Here is a 20,865-nt window from a genome sequence, read left to right on the forward strand (position 1 = left end):
TGGTGTCTGCAGAGTTGTTGCTCTCACTCCTCTCTCCTGGTTGCTGTCACACAGGTTTTTTTCCTTCTTAAATAGATTATCATAGAGGAGCTGCCACCATCACTGATGGGCTCAGCTTTGGCCAGCGGTGGGTCTGTCTTGGAGCCAGCTGGCATTGGCTCTGTCAGACATAGGGGAAGCTTCTGGCAGCTTCTTAGAGAAGCCACCCTATAGTTGCCCTGCTACCAAAACCTTGCCATGCAAACCCAATGCACCCTGGTTTCGTCCCAGGACAAGTAACTACAGAGTTTTCTGCTATGGTGTGTACTTCAGTGCTAAGTAAATTCACACTCCTTTGCTTTTTTCCTTGACCTGATGTCTCTGTTTATCTATGAATCTCTGCAGCTCCAGGGTGGAAAAAAAAATAGTGCAGGAATTTATTGTCTGATTTACAAAGAGAGTGGCAGGAAGATCTTTACTGATTATATAAGGGAGGCACCATCATCATTACATAAATTTCATAGGTTCTTTGGTGGCGTTTTCTTACAGTGCAGCCATAACTGACTGTGACTCAAATCTTCTTGTTTGCTGTTTTAGTTTTGGAATGGGCACGTTAATTATGCAGACTATTACTGCAGTTTAACAGACTTAAAACCTTTTGCTAGATATGTGCTGCTGAGAGCCGATCTGACAAACTGTGGAGGGGAAGTGCAAAGTCGTAAGCAACACTGCTGAGATGCTCGACTGCTTCCAACAACTGCTGGGAAGGCAGAGCTATTCCCATTGGGGTGCTTCTTCTGCTTTCTGCTTACGGGAAGAGGTTTTCCTATCAGTCTCTGCAACCAGCATCCGACAGAGCTGAAGTATGTTCCTGCCTCCCTTAGCTGGCTGTAAAATTGAGCCTTCTTTCTGTCCGCCTTCGGACCCTTTGCTTCTGGTAGCTGTTGTTTAAAGGGAGTGCAGATGGAGTGCTCCTCTCTGAAATCTCTGTCTCCTTAAACAAAATAAGGAAGACCGTGATCTGTCCTTTCCAACTGGGAGACTGAGCTGGACAGATGTTTCTTACTCAGTGCTAAGGAGGAAAGTCCCTGGCCAGGGGCTCTAAGATGAGGGTTAAAAGGTGAAGAAGTCCTACGGGGGCCTCCTGCTTCGATGATCGCTTCAGCCCTGCACAAGTGAGAGAGGAGATTGAAAACTTCTGTCGCTCATGTCTTTTCCTCCTCCTCCTCCTTCCTCTCATCGTAACTATTTTGTGTTTATTTTCCTACTTTTAAATTGCATAATTTAGTCCTTCCTGTCACTTCCTAATGTCTGAATCATAGGTAGATCTTCCTGCCTGCAGTAAACAAACATTTTAGTCCTGGCACCTTTCCAAACGTATTTCACTGTATTTATGAAGGTGGTGGTGGTGGTGGGTCCTTCTGGCAATGTGCTTGGGAAGCTAATTCACTTGTGTACAGGTCGGGTAAGCTGCTTACTGCACGCTTCTGTGGCCAACTGATTTCCTTGTCTTTCCAATCTTCTAAGCTGATGTAGCTGCTTGGCTGATCAGGCCAAGCAGGTGAATGGTAGCAGATGATAAAAACAGAGTATAAACAGTGGGTAATGAGCTTCTGAAGTTAATAACAGTAGCAACTAGGTTGCCTCAAGTCTTCTTGCTGTTGGTGTTGCCTCTTCTGTCCTCTCTCTCATACCTTGCCTGTACCTACACCACTGAGATACATGGTGTCTGCATTTAACCAGTCACTTGTGATAGGCACTGTCTGGTTTAACACTAGGGCTTTGCTGGTTTTTTGGATTCTTTCTCTGCAAGGCAAGAAGATAATACAGGGCATTTCGGGATGCGTGGTCTGCCTCCATCAGCCTGCTGGACCTCTTAGGCTGTATATGTAAAAGCTGCAAAATATGAGTGTGGTGTCCTCACTTTTCCCATTATTACTCTCATTTCTAAGCTTTGAAAATCCTTCATGTTATTTTTATTTGTGAGTTGACTGTGACTCCACAATGATGCATAGAAGACCCAGCTAATGCCCGTGGGGACTCCCCACCTCTCCCGATGCACTTGCATTCTCTCTTTGCTGGTTTCTGTCCTTTATGGACAAAATTCTTCTTGAATCATGATAGACCAGTCTCACAGTGGGCTGAACACTACAGCTCCTACACTGCAACTACATGTGGAACTGTTAAATGAACTTGGTAAATGGACACAGCAGAGGAAAGTCCAGTCCTTTTTTTGGCAACTTTGCATTTGTACCTTCCCATCCATCTGTGCATCCTCACTTCCCTCTCTGATTCCTCCTACTAAGATAGGAAGAAGGTGAGAATAAGTCAAATACGTTTAGGACAGACTAGATGAGGTAAGAACACCCTGGATGTTATACTGACTTCTGAATTGTGCTTTCTCGTAAAAGAGAGAGAGCACATGTGCCACCTCTTCAACAGTTACAACTTGCCTTGATTGTTGGCTGTGTTGTGTATAGCATGGGAAGCATATTCTTCATGCAGATGATGTAAAAAAAAAAAAAGAAAAAAATTTGGCAGGTTGTGCCAGTAAAACAAAGCAACAGAATATTACTGTAGCCTGGTTTAATACCAGTTTCAGAAAAGACAGTTGAAGCAAAAGAACCCTGCTGTTACATGCCATAGGAATGCCTCATGTTCCAGTTTCTCTTGGCTGAGGTTGCATGTGCACAGGGGCACAGGGTTTTCCCTTGTGCCATTTGTTCTCATCTGGTCAGTAGAGGGAAGGATGCAGTTCCTCAGAAAGATAAGTTTGAGAGATTTTGGACCTGGTAGTTCGTCTTAGAAGTTGTGAATGAGTTGGATACCCTTTCTGTCGTCATCACCTACTGACACTATTTGTCTGTGTGTAATGAAAAAACTTACTTTTATTTCCACAATAGTGGGAGGAGTTACTGATTCCTATGGTTATGGTTGAAATGAGATTTCTGTATTTGGAGTGTAAAAGTAGTTTTCTTGAGGGTGCAATTTGGGTCATGAACAATGCTAGGGAATTGGGAAGAAAGAAGTGTGATAGAAGATGTATCCTGTTTATAATATCTTCTAGTCTAAAGTGATCGCAGCCTGTTTCTTAAGAACACTATACCATGTGGGAACTGAATGTGGAAACAACTGTATAAAAATATTTTTATTTTATCTGTTTGTTACGTGCATGTTAGTATTTAGTTTCAAGAATTCCACATATTCAAATAAATGCCATGTTAAATAATGTAGAGAATACTTTTGCGTCCTTTGTATGCTGTATGGTGAAAGTTTTGCTGAATCAGAAGTGAAAATGTAAGGGTTGGGTCCTGTAATTATAGTCTTACAGGACCTGTCTACTATTGCCTTTTAATTTAAGCCTTGTAATATAAAGTATTTCTGGTTAGAATGAAGATAACACTGACCAAAGTATAATGAAACCCAATTTTTAAATCATTTGCATTACTGTAAGTTGTCTTGTAATGTTCCACAGTACTATTTTATCAGTTCTGGTCAATAAATATCCCATTGGTGTGCAAATCTTTTCATTTGAACTTGAGGTTATTAAATTGTACTCTTACATTGAATTTCAGTGATCGCATTATTGTCATTCATCTAAGGAGATGACAATCTTGCCTCCTCAAAGGATGTTGGGCTTTTTGTTCCTTTAAGGAGATGTAAGTAGTATTAAAGTCCAACGCAGTGGGGAGGGTTGTGTGATTTTTAGCAAATAGTTAAGCAGTGCTTCTGTGAGTGGCTTGTGAAATTCCAGTAATTCTCAATTTAAAGTGCAAATATTTATCTAGGCAATTGAACTACACAGCCTTAAGTTGCTATAAAACACCTTTATAGTGTTGTGAAAAAAATCACGCTAAGCTTTATACCAAAACGTGTAACTCGGCGAGCAAGCGTAAGCCAAGAAAATGGTTGAGACTGTAGTAGAAACATGCTTTCCCACGAAATAAAATCCAGGGATGTAGCCGCTGTAATTGTGCAATAAATTATCATAAATGTGATGTCATAGTCTCTGCAACTTTCTGAAGGGGTAGTCTGATTTTGAAATCAACCGAGTAGTGAATAACAAGCCTCTGAATTGGCCTAGACAACGGCAGACACGTCTGCATCATTTGGGGAAAGCAGTCATCTCCTTAGAGAATTAAACTATTTCAAAATAGAAGTTGTTGACTCAATGTGTTAATCTTGGCTTTTCATGAAGAAGTGCAGTGTCCCACACTGATTCTATTTTTTAAATTTTTTAAATTTTTTTAATTTTTTAATCCTTTTCGTAAACTAGTGGCTACATAGGTAAAAAGAGACCTATTGGAAGAAAGTAATGGTTCCTCTGAACTGCAGTTATTCCCCAGTTGCGTTCCAACAGCTTCTTATTTATCTGTGGAAAAAGGTCCCCAGATGGAGATGTGATTGCAGAATTGTAACTTATGATTTACAAGGATAACTTCACAGGCTTGCCTAAGGGCGTATTGTGAAGATTAGGCAGAACCCAACCAATCTTTAAGGTTTCAATGGCATAATTCAGAAACTTTGTTTTGGGTAATTACTGTATGAGATAACAAGGACATATTGCTTGAGCCCCAGCTCTCTTAGTCATGAATTATCTTAACGTAAAAAGACAAAGTGAGTCCTCTTAAGTTTGTTATCGTTCTGGATTAAAAATTAAGTATTATTAATGAAATGATTCAAAAGAACATGTTGAATTTCCATTGAGTGTGGTAAAACTTACCACAATGTCCAAATACGCATGCCTTCTAAATATAATAAAGCACAGTGTATATTTTTCAGCTTCTACCATAACCTCTTGGTGTGTATATAGTAATTAAAGCAATTTAAACAGCTTAGAAATTAGTGACGTGCCAACAAAAGATATCCCTTTGCATTCCTTGTAGGAAAATCTTCACACCCATCCCTGTATCCTTCAGGCAAAACCCCGGGGTAAATAAATAAGCCTTGCAGTATGCCCAGAAGGTCATCTGTAAGGGGGAGGCAGGAGCAAAATTCAGAGCCAAGAGCCTTCGCAGAAAATGATCTACTGGTACATCTCCGTGTTTGAGAAGCCTTGGCTTCTGCCTGGTTCAGTCGTTCCTCATGACTCTTACAGATGTCTTTACAGGCCTACAGGTCACCTTTTCCGAGCTGATTCATGTGTCAGTAGTTCATTCATTCTTTATATTTTTTTCTCCTTTCATCTTCACGTTAGAAACTTATGGATAACTCCTTACTGGAGCTCTTGTATTTGGCCTTGTGACACTGCACCCTGCGACTCTGGTAACTTGTTGTCTCTACCGAAAGGTGATAGTCTTTTTTCTTTTTTTTTTTTTTTTCCTTTTCCTTTTGGTCTCGCTTTCCCTTGGGGATCTGCAGCTTCTGTGTTAGCTTGTATCTCTTCATCTTTGCTCTTTCTTGCCATTGAACTGTCCATGGATGACTTCCCGTGTTCATTTTATGTGAGCTTTAAGTCAATGGCACATGCTTCGGTCTCTCTAAATGCTGCCTCTTCTCCTCTGACTTGGCCTTCTGTATACTGCTATCATTAGTGTTGCACTACCAAATGAAGTATGTAGGCTGTTTTCTTGGAAGCTGCCTTTGCAGTTCACATTTTCTATTCCTTTAAAATACACCCATGTTTTCCTAACGATCAAATCCCTTGAGCGCTGAAGTTTCTTGTTCCAGGAACACGTAGATGACACAGCCCACATTTGCCTTTGGGTGGGCTTTTTTTGTAGACTTTTGTCTACAAAAGACTTTTGTAGACTTTTTCCAGACAGAACCAGCTATAGCTGGTGTGATGTTTTTTTATCAGTTAACCATATTGCATATCTCTAACTGCAACAAATATAATGAAATTTGGGCTACTTGAAGGTTGTATTTAAAGCCTTTCATAACTGCACTGTATTTCTATAGGGACTTATATATCATTATTTTTCCTGTCTGCTCTAACAGAGTTATCTTTTTGTTTTTAAACTCTGTGAAGTTTGGGGTGAATTGATTAAACTCTTTTCTGAACTATTAGAACTTGAGTATTTTTTTCATTCAGTTCTTTATTAAGGCTAATGTCTTCTATTATGTGTATGAAGGATTTGTACATTATTCTATTCACTTGTGTATTTCTGTGAAATGCTCCTATGTCTAGAAGGGTAAGGTTTGGTTTTGGACAAGGAGGATGTTAGCATTGAATGTACTTGTTACTCTTGGCATGTTATATTTTGACATGTTATTATTTGTCATTTTTAAAAACGATAATTCTAATTCTTTCCTCACCCCCCAATGTGCTAAACAGACATGAGCGCCTTATAGAGCAAAATAACTGAAATAACTGTTTTCCCTATTTTTCCTCCGTCTTCCAACTTTCTGAGATTGTACATTACTGAGGAAAGGAACTGTGGATGATGTTTTCAGGAGAGTTCACGCTGAAAATCAGTCCCATCTCTCTCTTTGCTTGGAAAGCACGCAGCAGATTTTAAACGTAATTGCTCTTTTTTTAGTCTAATCTGGGTAGAGTGAGAGATTCCTTTGTAGCTAGGGCTTACTTTGCCTATATGGAGATCCACTAAGGCCAAAATGGCTTGGATTTGGGCATAGACACAATTGACAGAATACAGACTGGAAAACATGGGAATTATTTGTGCTCTGTTAGGAGTGCTGCCAAGATAAGCTGCTGTCTTCTGTATCAGCTGTAAAGTTTCTTTGTGGTCATCCTTCAGTAAAGCCCCAAATAGCGTACATGATTCGAATTCCATTGAGATATAAAAGCAAACACAAATATGAAAGCTGACCCCTGAAAGAATGCAATTTTAACTATACAGCCAATTTTCTTTCAGTTGATGATCTCACTACACTAATAAAAAAAAAAATATTGAAAAAAAAACCCCAACAACAAAACAAACCACCAAAAACCCCAAAAACCTGAAGCCAGCAGAATCTACCACATGCATTCCCTCATCTGCAGGGGCGTAAAAAGCTTTGGAGTCTTCAAGTGCGTGCTGCAGCATCAGTCTCATCTTCCCTGGACTGAGCCTCTGTCAGGCACTCTTCTCCCACCCTGTGTCAGGGAAGTCTGAAGTGATTTGAGCTGGGAGATACCTTTACAGTGGCAATATGACCGCTGGGGCTGCTGCTTTCTGTTTTCACAGGTCTTCAAAGATGCTCTAAAAATGATGCGTGGCAAAATAGAATTACTCTGCACAGGAGGGAATCCCTGTATCCCAAATGCCATCACGTAAATCCAAGCCTGTTGGCTGTCCAAGGGGAAGCAGTTGCATGGGCCACCTCACCAGGGTCCCGCACCTACCGATGTGGTCCAAGGTACCAAAGGCTGCTGCTGATGGAGTTGAAACTGGTCGGTCTGTACGTTTGAGTTTTGCAGTGACCATGCTTGGGTGGGGGGAAGAAGATAGAGCTGTCCGCACATAGATGCGAGGGTAACCTGGAAGCGGTCCAGAGCCGTTTGTGCACTCCCACAGTCGTTCTGCCGCATCTCCCTGTGCGAGGTGTTCCTGGAGCAGGGGAAGGATGGAGAAGATGATTTTTCTGATCTTGCCAACCTGCAGTGTTCTTAATGGGAATAACTGGAAGTGAAGAGGCTACTCAGGTGTAATGAGGTTTAACTAATGTAACCAATGTTTCAACTTGTTCTACTGCATGTTTGCTCGGAGGCTTGTTTACGTATTGTATAAGCCAAACTCGCCTGTCTTGTTGGGTGAGTGTGGTTGAAGTCTGCAGAGCTAAGTAAATGTACTGTAATATCTTACATAGCATTAACAAAATATGCCCCTGTGGTATGACACATTAATGGCACATGAAATATATATGCTTTTGGGACACACCTTGTAATGGTGATATCACTTTTTTGCAGATTGTGGGAAAATCAGTCATACTCAAAAAATATCGTAACCATCCTTATGTATTTAAAAAATTAATCAAAGGCGGGGGTGGGGGCAGGGACCTGAGTTCCTAAGGAAGGGAAATGGAAGTTGAAGATACTTTTATTGATGGTCTTTGGGCTTGTTCTGAAATGAATTGAAAAAGTTTGTATCGAGTGAAGTGATTTTTTTTTTTTTTTTTTTTTTTAAATTCTTCCACAAGCTCACTGCCCTCTTGGCCTTTTGGTGAGCTTTTGGAGTTCATCATAGGAGTATTTTCGGTATTTCACAGAATATAGCTACTATGAACAACTTCTTTCACGGAGAAGATCTAGTGTTAAAAGAATGCAATAGTCACTCAGCATAACACTTTCAATGCTAAGGAAAATTGTTAGTTACATTTTTTTTCTTTTCCTCTTGGACTAAGTTTAATGAGTTAATACTAAGCAAAACTTAGTAAAGAATTTTTCAAGTAAGCCAGTTAATCAGAGCTACTGTAAATTGATCGTTATTCTGTTAAACAGAATAACATGAAATAAGTCTGTTTTTGAACCAAGTTATGGAGTTAATATATATTTTTTGCCAGTTTTATTCATGAGAACTGCTTCAGCTGTAGAATTTTGTCTGTTGTAAAAGGGTTTTTTTATGCTTAGAATTGCTTTTTGTTGTCCTTTTTGAATATGTTACATCTGCATGTCTCTAAGAACCTGAGGCTTCTCAAACAAAAAAGTTGAAGTTTCCAATAACAGAGTCATATCAGAAGCGCTATCTAGATGAATTGAAATATTTCATTATAACACTGATTTAATCACCTTTGTCAAAAACTGTTTTCATAAAATAGAAAGATTTAACTGTTATTTCTGTCACAGTAAAAGCTAGTTATTTTAATTTTAACATGAAAACTATAATAAAATTTCTTCATAAGACTAAAAATACAGCTCCACTGAAACAAAACATTTCCAGATTATTTCTTCCCTTCTGTTTTCCTCTCTCTCCCAAAAGGTTGGAAGGGAATATAGCTTCATAATCATGGGGTTTCCTGATTTTTTTTGTATTTTGATAGCCTTCCTAATATGCATGTCTCAGTTTGCTTAGGCTAGATTGTCCAGCTTTTTTAGGGGTAACTTAAAGCAGAGATAGTAAGCATATACTTATATATAGCTTACCCTGTGGCTTGTATGTCAATTTTTCCGTGTAGTTATCTGACCTTCTTAATCTGTGTTACTGGAAGAAGGTTTGTGTAAAACGCTGGCTTTTATAACAGGAGAGGCCATGACCCGTAGTGATTTTTATCTGGAAATAGTGGCTAGAAAGGAAGATGTTGCCTTGTTTCAAACTTCCCAGTAGGTTCTTTTTCAGTATTTCCATTTTCAGTCCAATTGTTTTCAGTATCATGTAAGAAACCGCAGTCTTCAGACTATACTGTTGTTAGCCCATTGTGTGGGTACCATAGTGATGAAAATGTGGCTTTCCCATGGGATCCAGAGGTGATGGTGGAGCCAACGAGGGCTTTGGAGCACTGTGAAGATGCTAGACTTAAAGGTTCTTTATTGCACTGTCTGACATGTCTGTGTGTCTCGGGTGGAGAAAGCTACAGGCAGAAGCTCAGTCTTGAAGTACAGGAGATTGTGACTGGTAAACTTTTCTCTGGAGTATAATAGATTTGTTTATCTAGCAAACTGGAGGTCGTAGAGGAATTCCTTGCTGCTCTTACTGCCTTAGATTGTGAAAATGCGGAGAAGAATCGAATAATGTGGGATGAATGTGCTATGGGTGATTGGATGGCCTTGTATATTTATATTTGACTTATTATAGTATAGTCATTCTTCTTCGTCTTCTAAAATTAGCCAAGCACAGCACAATTATAATACTTTCATGCTTCAGGATAAGCTTTGCATTTCATTAGTTCATTGGTTCTGATTTATGCTACGTCAGTTCAGGAAGAAAAAAATGTTAAACTGGAATAACTTGTTTTGAAAGTTCAGTACCAGTGTGTGCTTTCTTCATCTCTAATTTTGAATCTCCCACCTCTTCTCTTAATGTGAAAGTCTGTTTGCCTTGTCCTCTATGCTAACTCGTAGACTTCACCACGGAGCAGCATCAAAGCAGTTTATTTGCTTTCAAATTCATGTAGGTATTTGATTAGAAGTTTTTAGTTGACACCCCACTAAATCCTCCTTTTTTCCTCCTCCCCCACGCAAATATTTTTAGGGCAAGATTTACAGGTAAAAATAGCAACAAGGTAGAGGCACCTTGCTTTTGGCTTAGTTATGCTTTTAATTCGAAACGGGTGTTTGTGCATCTCTGAGGCGCGGCGGCGTTTGCCACCCGAAGGGCTGATGCCAGGCTGATGCTGGGAACAGCTGCTGGCCCACGGGCAGCTTCTTTCTCATGATAGAAGTTTTGGCCTTCAGTGATGGTGAAGCGCGGGGGTTTCTGACCACTTTGGGAGGAAATCTGGTTGGTAATCTGAGGGCAGGTTTTCTTCTCTCTACACCTTGTTCAGCATAGGGCTGAAGGCTGCTCCCTGCTCCTCTCAGCGAAGGTCTCTGTGGGGCCCTGTCTTACCCTGGTTTTCGCCTTCCAAGGAGACTACCTCACAGCTACCAAGTGTGGCCGACTGTCTGGAGCCCCCCTGGCGTGGCTGCCCACCTGTTTTGGGCTGGCACCTCCGGTTTGCTTGTGCATCTTGTTGTGTCTCTCCCACCTGGGCTGGACTTAAGCATCACTGGTGGGAACGGCGGGCGCGGAAGATGCCGGTGTTCCTATGGGAAGGCAGGCTGTGGTGTTTATCTTCCTTGAAACGCCACTTTAAAGGTAGCCGGTGAGGAATGCACGCTCTTTCAAGATCACAGTCTTGTCGTATTTTTATGGCTACTTTGAAAGGCAAAAGAGCGTTCAACTGGGTTAGCGGGCAAATAAATGTGTGTGGCCCTGGGGCCTCGTGCGCTGCTTGAGGGTTGTGCTCACGCACCTTTCAGACAAAACCAGAAGGATGAGATAGTCAGTAGTCACATTTCTCTTCCTTCTGTGACTTGTTGCAGGGACTAGAGTGAAAAATGAAACACTCGTGCTTCAGACCCCTCTCCAGAGTGTGGACACGTACTTCATCTTAGGATCTTTCCTTGCAGTTGATGTTAATGGAAGTAACCTTTTTCGCCACACATTTTTCTTGTTCGCAGGCTCCTATGTGACCTTGTAGTGAAGTCATAAAAGCTTGAATCTTTGCTATCGCAATCCTTGCCATAGCAACATGCGTCATAGCCGTATAATTATTTATTTAATGGGTTTAATTATGAAAACTGGGAAAGGCACTTATGAAAACTGGATCAGGTAGGGGAAAAAAAAAGCACTAGTTTTAAAGTAAAAAAACCCAATGCTTTCACAGTAACCTGAGACAGGAATAAGTTAAGTATTGGAGCCTTTGTTTTAAACTACTTTACTTTCTTCCCTGTCTGCCTTTTCCCCCTTTTTTAGTTGTTTTTTTCTTTCTGTCCGCTGTGCAAGAACCATGCAGCTGCTTCAGTGATTTCCCCCCCCGCCCCATTTTGCAGACCTATAAATACATTTCCTTTGTCATGTTGTTTCCTAAGAGCTTTGCTTCCAGATAGCTTTGCTATTTAAAATTTTTCATCTTTGAATTTCATACTATCATGTAAAAAATAATTAGAAATCTTAAAAAAAAAAAAAAAAAAGCTCTTTATTTGTCTTTAAATTTCAGATTGTCTACAGCTTTTTCTCCTTGTCTTCAGAAATCAATTTTGCTATTGACAAGCCTTCTCAGAAAGAACTATCTGCAGGAGTAAAATTTAAAGTATTTAAGAACATAGAGACACTAGCACACTCTAAGAGTAGAGAAACTATGTATTTTTTGTAACCGTCAGCGCTATGCTCTGGAGGATTTATTCATTCATTATCATCAGTGTATACACCAAAAGTCACATGACCTGCACTGTCTTGCAGTAGTATAGTGGTGGACTGATCTCTGATTAATAGTTGTTCCTTTTCCTTAATTCGTGAGGGAAGAATGAAATTAGACAAATAACTTTATCGATTCCACTTCAGACTTACTGACATGTTGTGAATCTTTCAATTTAAATCGATAGATACCTCGGTAGCTGTAGCAGAAAAATACCCGGACTCCTGGCAGAAATGCCCTCTCCTGTGTCTCTGCCTTCAGGCTGCACTGAAGTTTTGAATGAGACTGGGAGCGAGGGGAGTGGGAGCATCAGAGCAGGTCTTGGCAGCTTAAGATTTTTATAGACAGTTCTTGCTACAAGTACATTGAAGGCTGGTTGCGAAATACAACTTGGTGACAGAGCAGTGAATTGTTAATCCAGGATGGAGCTAGAATTTCAAATTTGTGAACTTTTGGCATGGAGGGAAGGGTGGGGTTTTGGAAGGAATTTCAGTAGTTGGATCGTGATATAAAATGCAAAGACTTTCAACTGAGTAACTCAAAAACTAACTGGGAAGAACTTTTCTCTTGAAGTTATCACTGGACTCAGAAGCCTTCATTAGTGAATATTCCTGCTCAGGCCTGATACATGGAAGCAGAATTTCCTTTTTTGTTGTGTTTGTTTGGGTTTTGGTTTTTTTTTTTTTTTTCAGTGCTGAAATGTGAAACCTTTCCTGTTGGCATGCTGGCTGACTTAACCACTTCTTTGGTAGTCTCTTTCTCGCTGTATAGAAAGAGGAGACATCCGCTCCTCTGCTGTCTGTGGAGAGCTTTGTGGAACATAATCTTTTTTTCCTTGGAAAATTACTTTTTTGCTTTTTATTCCACAAGTGTGATACAGGGCTGTGTATAGGACCCACAGGCAGATAACAGTATGTTGGGAGAAAAGTCTTGCATTAATTGTTCCATATGTTTTTTGCAATGCTTATGAAAGAGTGCATTAGTCTTGGAAGTTGTCTTGTGGCATCACTCTTCATAAGGGGCATCAGAAAACCCTTTTGGGTTAAAAACAGGAAAAAACAAATTAGTTCTGAAAGTAGACTGGGCTGGTGAACGCTTGCTAGTCCAAATGCCACGTGAGTGATGGACGTGCTGTTAACATGTGGCCGCAAACCACCCTAGGACCACTTCACTTGTCCCCTGGGCTACAATAGTGGAGCCTCAGAAGTACGGTGCTGGAGCTTTGCGAGGTTCCCAGATAGACTTGGTGGTGGTCCAAAAAAGCATACTTTTATATTCCTAATTAATCTTTACCCTGCATTGAATCTAAGCATGAATTTAACATTCACTATATTATTCTGTAAATTTCTCTAGGCCTTCAAAGAAGCTATACCAAGTTAAAAGTACTAATGGGAAGGTATGCAGAAGTGTGTACAAACTTGTAATGTCTCTCGCACTGCAGCTGTTTTGACTTAAACTAATACAGTCTCCCTTAATCAAGCATCCAAAACTTGAAGGAAACTTGAAGTGAAAAGTTTTCAATTAAAAATAACAGGAGAGCTCCCGTTTGAAATCACTACACTGTATTGTCAAATTGGGTAAGCAAGAGCTATCTAAGATCTTCCGCAGGATGCTGCGGGTATTGTCATTGTTGCTGAGGAGCTCAGGATGTCTTGTTGGTAGCTGGCTGATAGCTCCAGCAGACGCTTCTCTATAAGGTTGAACTTACCAGGGCTCAAAAATTTGTTATTTGGGTTTAGTGTAGCCTTTGGATTTGGAAAGGCAGGTGAAGTTCTGAGAGTGTCCTTTCTTCATAAGCTTTTCCTCCCTTTTCTGGAGCCAAGTGGTCCAAGTGGACTTGACCGAAGTGGACAGGTCTGTCACCACCCAGAGTTTGTCATTGCTGTGGTTGAATGTGTGTGTATGTATTTTTTTGTCTGCAGCAGCAGTGTAGCACATCCACAATGGAGCTCTTTGCTGTCTCATTGAATGACATTTTAAGAAAAATTGGTTTTGTAGAACATGATTTGCGGACGGACTTCTTTCTCTGCTGTTGCTTATCTCTGCTGGATTCCTCTTCTCTTGACATGATGAACATTTCTCCTTCAGGCAGAAGCTTTTGTTCTTATTTTGGACTCTGAGTATAGAAACTTGGAGAGTAGCTGTTCCGCAACAGCAAAAAGGCTGTGCGTGAGAGGAGAGGTGGTTTACTGGGAGCTTTAGAAATGAACCTACACCTGGTGAGAAGGGAGTGGCGGGAATAACTTGCACTTAAGCAAACAAACAAAAAACCCCCAAAAGGAATAGGAGCACTTTGTAATGTTACAGTCTCTTCCATCTGCCTAAGGCAAGGTCACTAAATTTACCCTTTGCTTCCTTTGCTTGTGGGAAGCCTTAGCTTTATAATCCAGAAACTAACGAAGAAAAACTGTTTCTCCCATTGCAGTTTTTATCTTTTTTTTTTTTTTTCCTTGCCTGTGTCTTGACAATTCAACTGTATTTCTTCAGAGGAAGATCAGATGTTCTTTTAATGTTGCAGCAAAACTGTACCACTTAACCATGTTTTGATGCATAATGTAATCAGCTTGATTGCTTCTTAATATGTCATTCAGACCTACAGTTGCTGTCAGCTGGGCTGTATCTGTTCTCTTGGGGAATTTCAGTAATAACTTTCTGGTGGATCACAGCACCTGGTGGTAACAGGGTTGGGTTGGTTTTTTTTTTTTTTCAGGGCTAAATCTGTGTCCCGGGGTAAATGGTCACCTTGCAGGGGAAAGGTGAAGCAAATTGTGGAAGAGGTGCTGGGTTCTTGATCTTCCCCTATTTCTGCAGTGGGGAGGGAAGGGCTGAACAAAGCTAAGGCGCTCTGTGCCTCATGTGCGAGGCTGCGCAGCTGCAGTAGTATATGGACAGGCGTTAGGTGATGCTGGGTACATACTTTGCAGCTTTTCTCAGGTGGAGAAGCTGAGTGGGATGGACTGGAAGCTGTGCTACTGAGAAGTCTTCCTTCTTGGATATTAGTTTTGCATGGCTTATTACGTTTTGGTGACTGCAAATCTAGTACTAAGATGTAACAGCTTTCAATGGTATTCTGTTTACTTTGCAAATCACAGTGCCAGGTTGCATTAAGAAACAGGGTTTTCTTTTTTTGAGTGTTTTGTTCTTGTAAAGGCTTTATTGACAGTATGAGGTGTGAAAATAAGGCATGCGTGTGGCTGTGCTTCTTCTTTTTCTTCCCTGTCTGAGTGTGGTAGCGTATCAGCTTTAATACGAATATGATCTCACTAAGATACCAGCTGGTTGAATGTGGGACCTTTTGATTGCATTCTTGATTAACTGTGAACTAGACAGGTTTGAGTAATCAAGATTTTCAGTTTTCTTATTGGTATGTGCTGGTTCTAGAAGATACAGGTGCTTCCATTTCTCCTTCATTAAAAGAAAGTGGGGAAAAAAAAAAAGAAACCAAACCCATGGAGGCTCATTAGAAATCTGCAAGTGACATAGGTAAGAGATTACATTTGGCATTTTCATATGTTTGCTTGCTTAAGCGTGCTATTACAACTTAATCATTCAGAGATCTTCCTCTTAACAGCAGTTTTAAACTTCTGTGGCAAGATGCTTGACTGCAGCTTGAATGAGTTAAAAAAGGGGAGTAGCTCTTTTATATGTACTGTGCAAAAAAATTCAGACATAATGGAGTACTTGTGAAGTGTCCTTAAAGGAAAAAAAAAAAAAGTTCTCTGTGTGGGAGTGTGAGGAAGGATTAAAACTGAGACAGTCAGTAATCCCCCTGCCCTCTTTTTAAAGAAAGAAGGCTTTCCAAGTAACAGTGGAGAAAAGAATAAATATCACTAATTAGAAAGGCTTAAAGATAAGAGAAAGAGCATTGGCTAAAACAAGACTAATAACTCACCTCTTTAGGCTGATTCTGCACTGCATGTGACTTTATCTTGCATAAAATATAGATACTGGTTTCTTATTGTCATGTCTGCTTCTCTGGTCTTTCCTCCTCCCCTCTTTTCTCTGTAGAAAACTTCTTGGCAAGGCTATCGATGCAAATTTGACCTTTAAGTTTTTGACTGAACAGCTCGTGTATCAGGAAATAGCTCAGAATGTGCAAGATAATTTATTGCAGGAATTGAGTGTGTTTTATCACCCTTTGAAACTTTGAAGGCCTTTTTAAAATCCACCTCTTTAATCTTCCCCTTTACCGTGAAGAAGTCCTGCTTGTCAAGCGACCCTGCGAGGTGCTCGGTGATGTGGCTGGTGCACCTTGACGTGCTGGCGGTGGTGAGGCTGCGGCGGCCGCGTCTGGTTGCCTTGTCAATACCTCGGTGTTTGAACAGTGACAGCTACCCAACAGGGAGGGGGATGTCTGTCTGTTGGGTTTGGTTTTTTTGTTTTGCTTTGAACCAAATCGTGGCCTGCGTTAGGTGGCACAGCAGGTGTCAGCATCCATAACGCTGGTCCCGGGTGAGCGAGTGGGTTTCTTGCTCTGCTGCCTCCTGGCAGTTATTTGGTTCTTTTTTTTTTTTGGGGGGGGGGGATGACACACAACACTGAGCAAAAGGGTACAGCCCCCTCCATTTTCTCGCACTGTCCCCTGCCTATCGCTTCTGTGGCCGTATTAATATGGAGCAGTTGAAGTCACTCGGTTGGCTGCGGGCCAGCCTGTGCTGTATGTGCAGCTTCTGTGAAGACCACTCTTAACGCGCAGAGCGGTGATGTGAGTCGGGGAGAGAGAGAGAGAGAGAGAAAGAGGGGCAGCGCCAGGGGAGAGGTATGTCTTGTCCTTCTGTCCTGCCGCCTTTGGCGTTTCCAAATCCTGCTCATGCGCTTGACGCTTCCTTTCATCTCCTTGCTAGCCTCCCTTTCTATCCCACTGGGATAATTTTACTTTCTTTCTGGTTAGACAAACCGACGCTGTTTTGTAAGCTAATGGTCTGTCTCCATTAAGTCATTAAGCAACCGCGTTTCATTGATGAAAGTCTCGTTCAACAGACTTGGCGTTTAAGGTCAGTACACTATCTCTGTGTAACAAAAGGGCAGGTGTGCAGCTATAAGCATATCGTACAAGCCAATTTTTTTTTAAATCATAGCAGGAGTTCCTTTGCACATCACAGCTACTGGTACAATAAATAGAAGTAGCCACTCAGTTAATCTTGAAAGTTTCTGTATTTACCTTTTCTTTTGGAAAAAGTCAAGCTTTTTGCCTAAAAGATTGTAGAGGTTACTCACTGTGGTGAAAAGATCATGTGAAAACTGAAGTCATCTTGACAGGGTTTTTGTGTCATAATTATGTAATTCCATTTCACAAGCCTAGAACGTGGTATTCTCTTTGCTTGTTCTCTCAGTGACTTTTTACTCGGATGTAAAGAGACTTTTAATGTGCAGTGAAACGCTAACTGGATTTACTACAGTGTTTAATATGCTTTTCCTTGGAACAACGTTGGTCAACTTTTAGAGAAAGCAATTCCTCATAATCTCTTTATGAGCTCTCGTCAAGAACTATAGTAATAAAATTGAGAATGTTTAAAAACATACCACAGAAGGCTAATGAAAGAAAACCAATGGGTTATGCTTCCTTAGACCATTTAGCTTGGAGGGAAAAAAATCCTACTGGGGGTTTGCTAACCACCTAGATTCTCATAACTTTCTGAAAAAGCCTAGTAAACAATTGAAACAGTCTTTGCTATCAAAGTGACTTTTTTTAAACTTCTGTGATACTGCAGTGATTTGTGTTTGTGTTTAAATCTGTGACTACTAGTTTTCCAAGGCTGTTGCAAAACCTTTTGTTTCTTCCTAGGGCATTAGATAGATGTATCTGGCAAGTGACTCACTCCATGCTTTTAAGAAAAACCCGGTCATAGGCAAAGGGAAAAAAGGAGGAAAGTGTGTTTTGGAGATGTTCTACATGCTTTGTCTCTCTCCCCGTGAAGAACAGACTCTCCCGCCGCCCCTCAGCACCTGTGTTAAAGACACCACTGTGAGATAATGTATTGTCTAGAGATACCCAGTATTCACTCCTCAGGTGAGGAATGGTAAAACTAACCTTGGCTGCTGTCACGTTCCGGGTACTGATACTGAAAATAAACTTCACTGTGGCATGATTTTGCTTTTAGGAGTAGTTGTACTCACTTTGCTTTGAAGGAAGAACTTTGCTCTGACTATGCCTTCAGATTCACCCAACAAATTACATAGCAGTAACGCTCATGCGAAAGGCTGTGTGGTGTTTTGTTGTGTGGTCTTTTTTTTGTTTTTTAACTGTAGACTTTTGGATATGTGCTTGTAATACTGGGATCTGAGATACTACTTGATTTGTGTAAATTTTTCTATCTTTTACATGCAGTTTTTGCCTGTAACTGCTTTTTTTCCTGTAAGGCTTGAGCAAACGCTTTCCTCTGGCTGCATGTAACTATCCAGTTAAAAGCACAGGAGAATAATTTGAAAACTATGTTCTGAGTAGCAGGTCTCTCTAACAGCCCATATGAAATATAACTAGGCTTTCTTATTCAGTTGTCGGGATCTGATAGTAATATAAAATGGGAATATCTGGAGAGACATGAAATAGTTTCCAGTCCCTTATTTCAGTGTGATTTAGTCTTTCTGTATGCTTAATAAAAAGAAATACAGAGTATTATGTGGCAAAACAGAGGGGACTGGGGAGATGGCAAGGCAGTTCACCTTCTCAGTCTGTCAAACCAGATAGCATAAAACTGAGCGTTAGAGCTCTCTTGTGGTTTTAAATATTTTCTGTGTGCATGCTTCTCCTTGTGTATACATTTTTTCATTATAGTTCTTAGGCGTACCAGGAATATCCCTTTGTGCTTTATTACAAATAGTCTATGTACTCTTGGCATAAATACCAACCTCATTGCTTCACCCCAGTATGGATTTGTCATCAACAAAAATTTCTGTTTATGCTCTGCTCTTATCCATAGTTCTTAGAGTAATTATTTGTAACTCTCAAATTATAGTTTCCTGCTAAAACACTTATATAATTCCTATTGAAGTATTTCTTCTCATTCTTTCATCATCTAAAGACAAAGGAAACATGATGCATGACTGGAGTTGGTGCTTTCTCTTCAGAAACCAACACTTTCTCTTCATTTTGACTCCCTTCAGTTGTTTGACCTACGAACTTGGTTTTATACCACATTAACAGCATTACAGTGACAAAGATGAGTTCTCTCTTTCTTACTGCATCCCTAGTAAATAAGATAGATGTGTGTTTCCTAGCGGTTGAAGTGAGTCAACTGGCTAGTGCAATGACAGCTGAGGAGTATCTATCCAAATAGGAGAGTGTGTCACGTTTTGTTGTCACTGTTGATATTCCATACCTACAAACCCAATATGGCAGTAGGAGTTTCGCCTGGTGATGATTTTTTTTTTCTTTTTTTTTTTTCTTGACTTCTGAAAAGCTCAGAGCTTAGTTTGCTCCTGGAGGAAACTGCTGGTTGTGCTGGGCTGCTGAATGTCTAAAAATGGACCAGGTTTGTGGTAAAATTTTGGAATTTGCAGGTGTGGGCAAGATCTCTTTAAAATTGCAGTGCTACTTTCAGGCCTGCAGGTGATAGCAAGAATAGTTCAGAGGGTATTTCAGGAAAATTCCTTGCATGTCACGCAGAAGGGAAAGAACAGTATGTAAAACAGTTGCTCGAATGTTTTTGCATATGTGTTGCCCAATAAAGAGCCATCTATGCTTTATCAAATGTACAAATCTTGTTATAATGAGTAAAGCTTCTTTTTGGATAATCCATTTGTGGTGAGCTGCTGGTTATGCTGCGCAGAAGGGGAGAGGGGTTCTAAAAACTTAAATGGCAAAAAAAGCCCTTTTTTTTTTTTCTTTCTTACACAGTTAATCCAGCCCCTTTTTATCACAACAAGAAATGTTTTCTGTGCTTACTAAAAAGAGGATCCTTAACTTTGTATGTGGCTTAATTTTTAACTGCTTGAACTATTCTTGGTCTTATCAAGACCAAGATTGTAACTGGAAAAAAAAGAATATGATGCTCTACTGACATTAGCACATACTGTAGTAAGCCTCAGCAACATTGAAGCAGTCAGTGTAATTCTTATTTATTTTTCTACCATTTTTAGAGGACACTCCTCCAGAGACTGTTTCCTTCATTTTAATTGTTTGTCTGTTATCATTTAGTTTGAGGAAAACAGTCATCCCTATTAACATGAAACTGAGATTATTTTGATTTCATTCTTCAGAAGGAATTCCAATTTCTGTCTGACAGGACACTACTATGAAAACTTACTCTTTAAAACTAAGTACTTTTTTTGCATTGGAATTTTAGCTGGGCCTTGAATCAAAAGCAATTCTGTTCAGTTTACATCAGCTTTAGTCCGTGAAACTCACTCTCATTTTTTTTCTGAGTAGTTAGGACTGTTATCAATTTTTCTGTGACTTAGTATTCTAATAATAATGGCAGTAATGAGGAGATGACGAATTGAGGCGGTCGCCAAAAGTAGCAATCAGTTTCTTCTGTAAATGACAGTCATAGTGCTGAAGTACACCAAGAGCAGTCATAGCCCAAAAGAAACACATCAGTAACAGTTTAAAGTCACAGCACCACATCTTGATGGCATCTTTTGTTCTCTTAATGGAAGAAGTGTCATCAGCATCTTATTGGACCAATCTTACTCACCCATTTTTGCAAATTGGTAGCAGAAGACTTCTAAGAATGCTTTGTTGGCTCTGAGATGTAGGACACAGCTAATTTGCAAGCTCCTTCATTTGAAGCTTCTTCATTAGAGATAATGCATAATCATGGTTAATGACAGTATTTATTATAATAGTGTATAGTCTGGAGCTGCATCAAATAGTGATTTGTTACTCAGTTCTGCTGAATAATTAGGTTGTTCCAGTAATCACCCTGTCCGTGGTTATTTCTTGCAAGAGCATCTTGCATTGGAATACTTGTGTCTGGATTGTCATCTGTGCACTGATAGAGCTATAACTCGATCCTTTTTTGGACGCAGGAGATGCCTTGATCGTACAAACCATCACCCTGTTTCCTGACTCCTCCTCCTCCAAACAGTTCAACTGTTGACTATTTTCTGAACCATGCCAGAAAATAGGACAATTCTTAAAGATTTCGGCTGTTCTGTCTTGCAGGA

The sequence above is a fragment of the Charadrius vociferus genome, unplaced genomic scaffold (genome assembly GCF_000708025.1).
Source record: "Charadrius vociferus isolate BGI_N301 unplaced genomic scaffold, ASM70802v2 scaffold21, whole genome shotgun sequence".
NCBI classification, from domain to species: Eukaryota; Metazoa; Chordata; class Aves; order Charadriiformes; family Charadriidae; genus Charadrius; species Charadrius vociferus.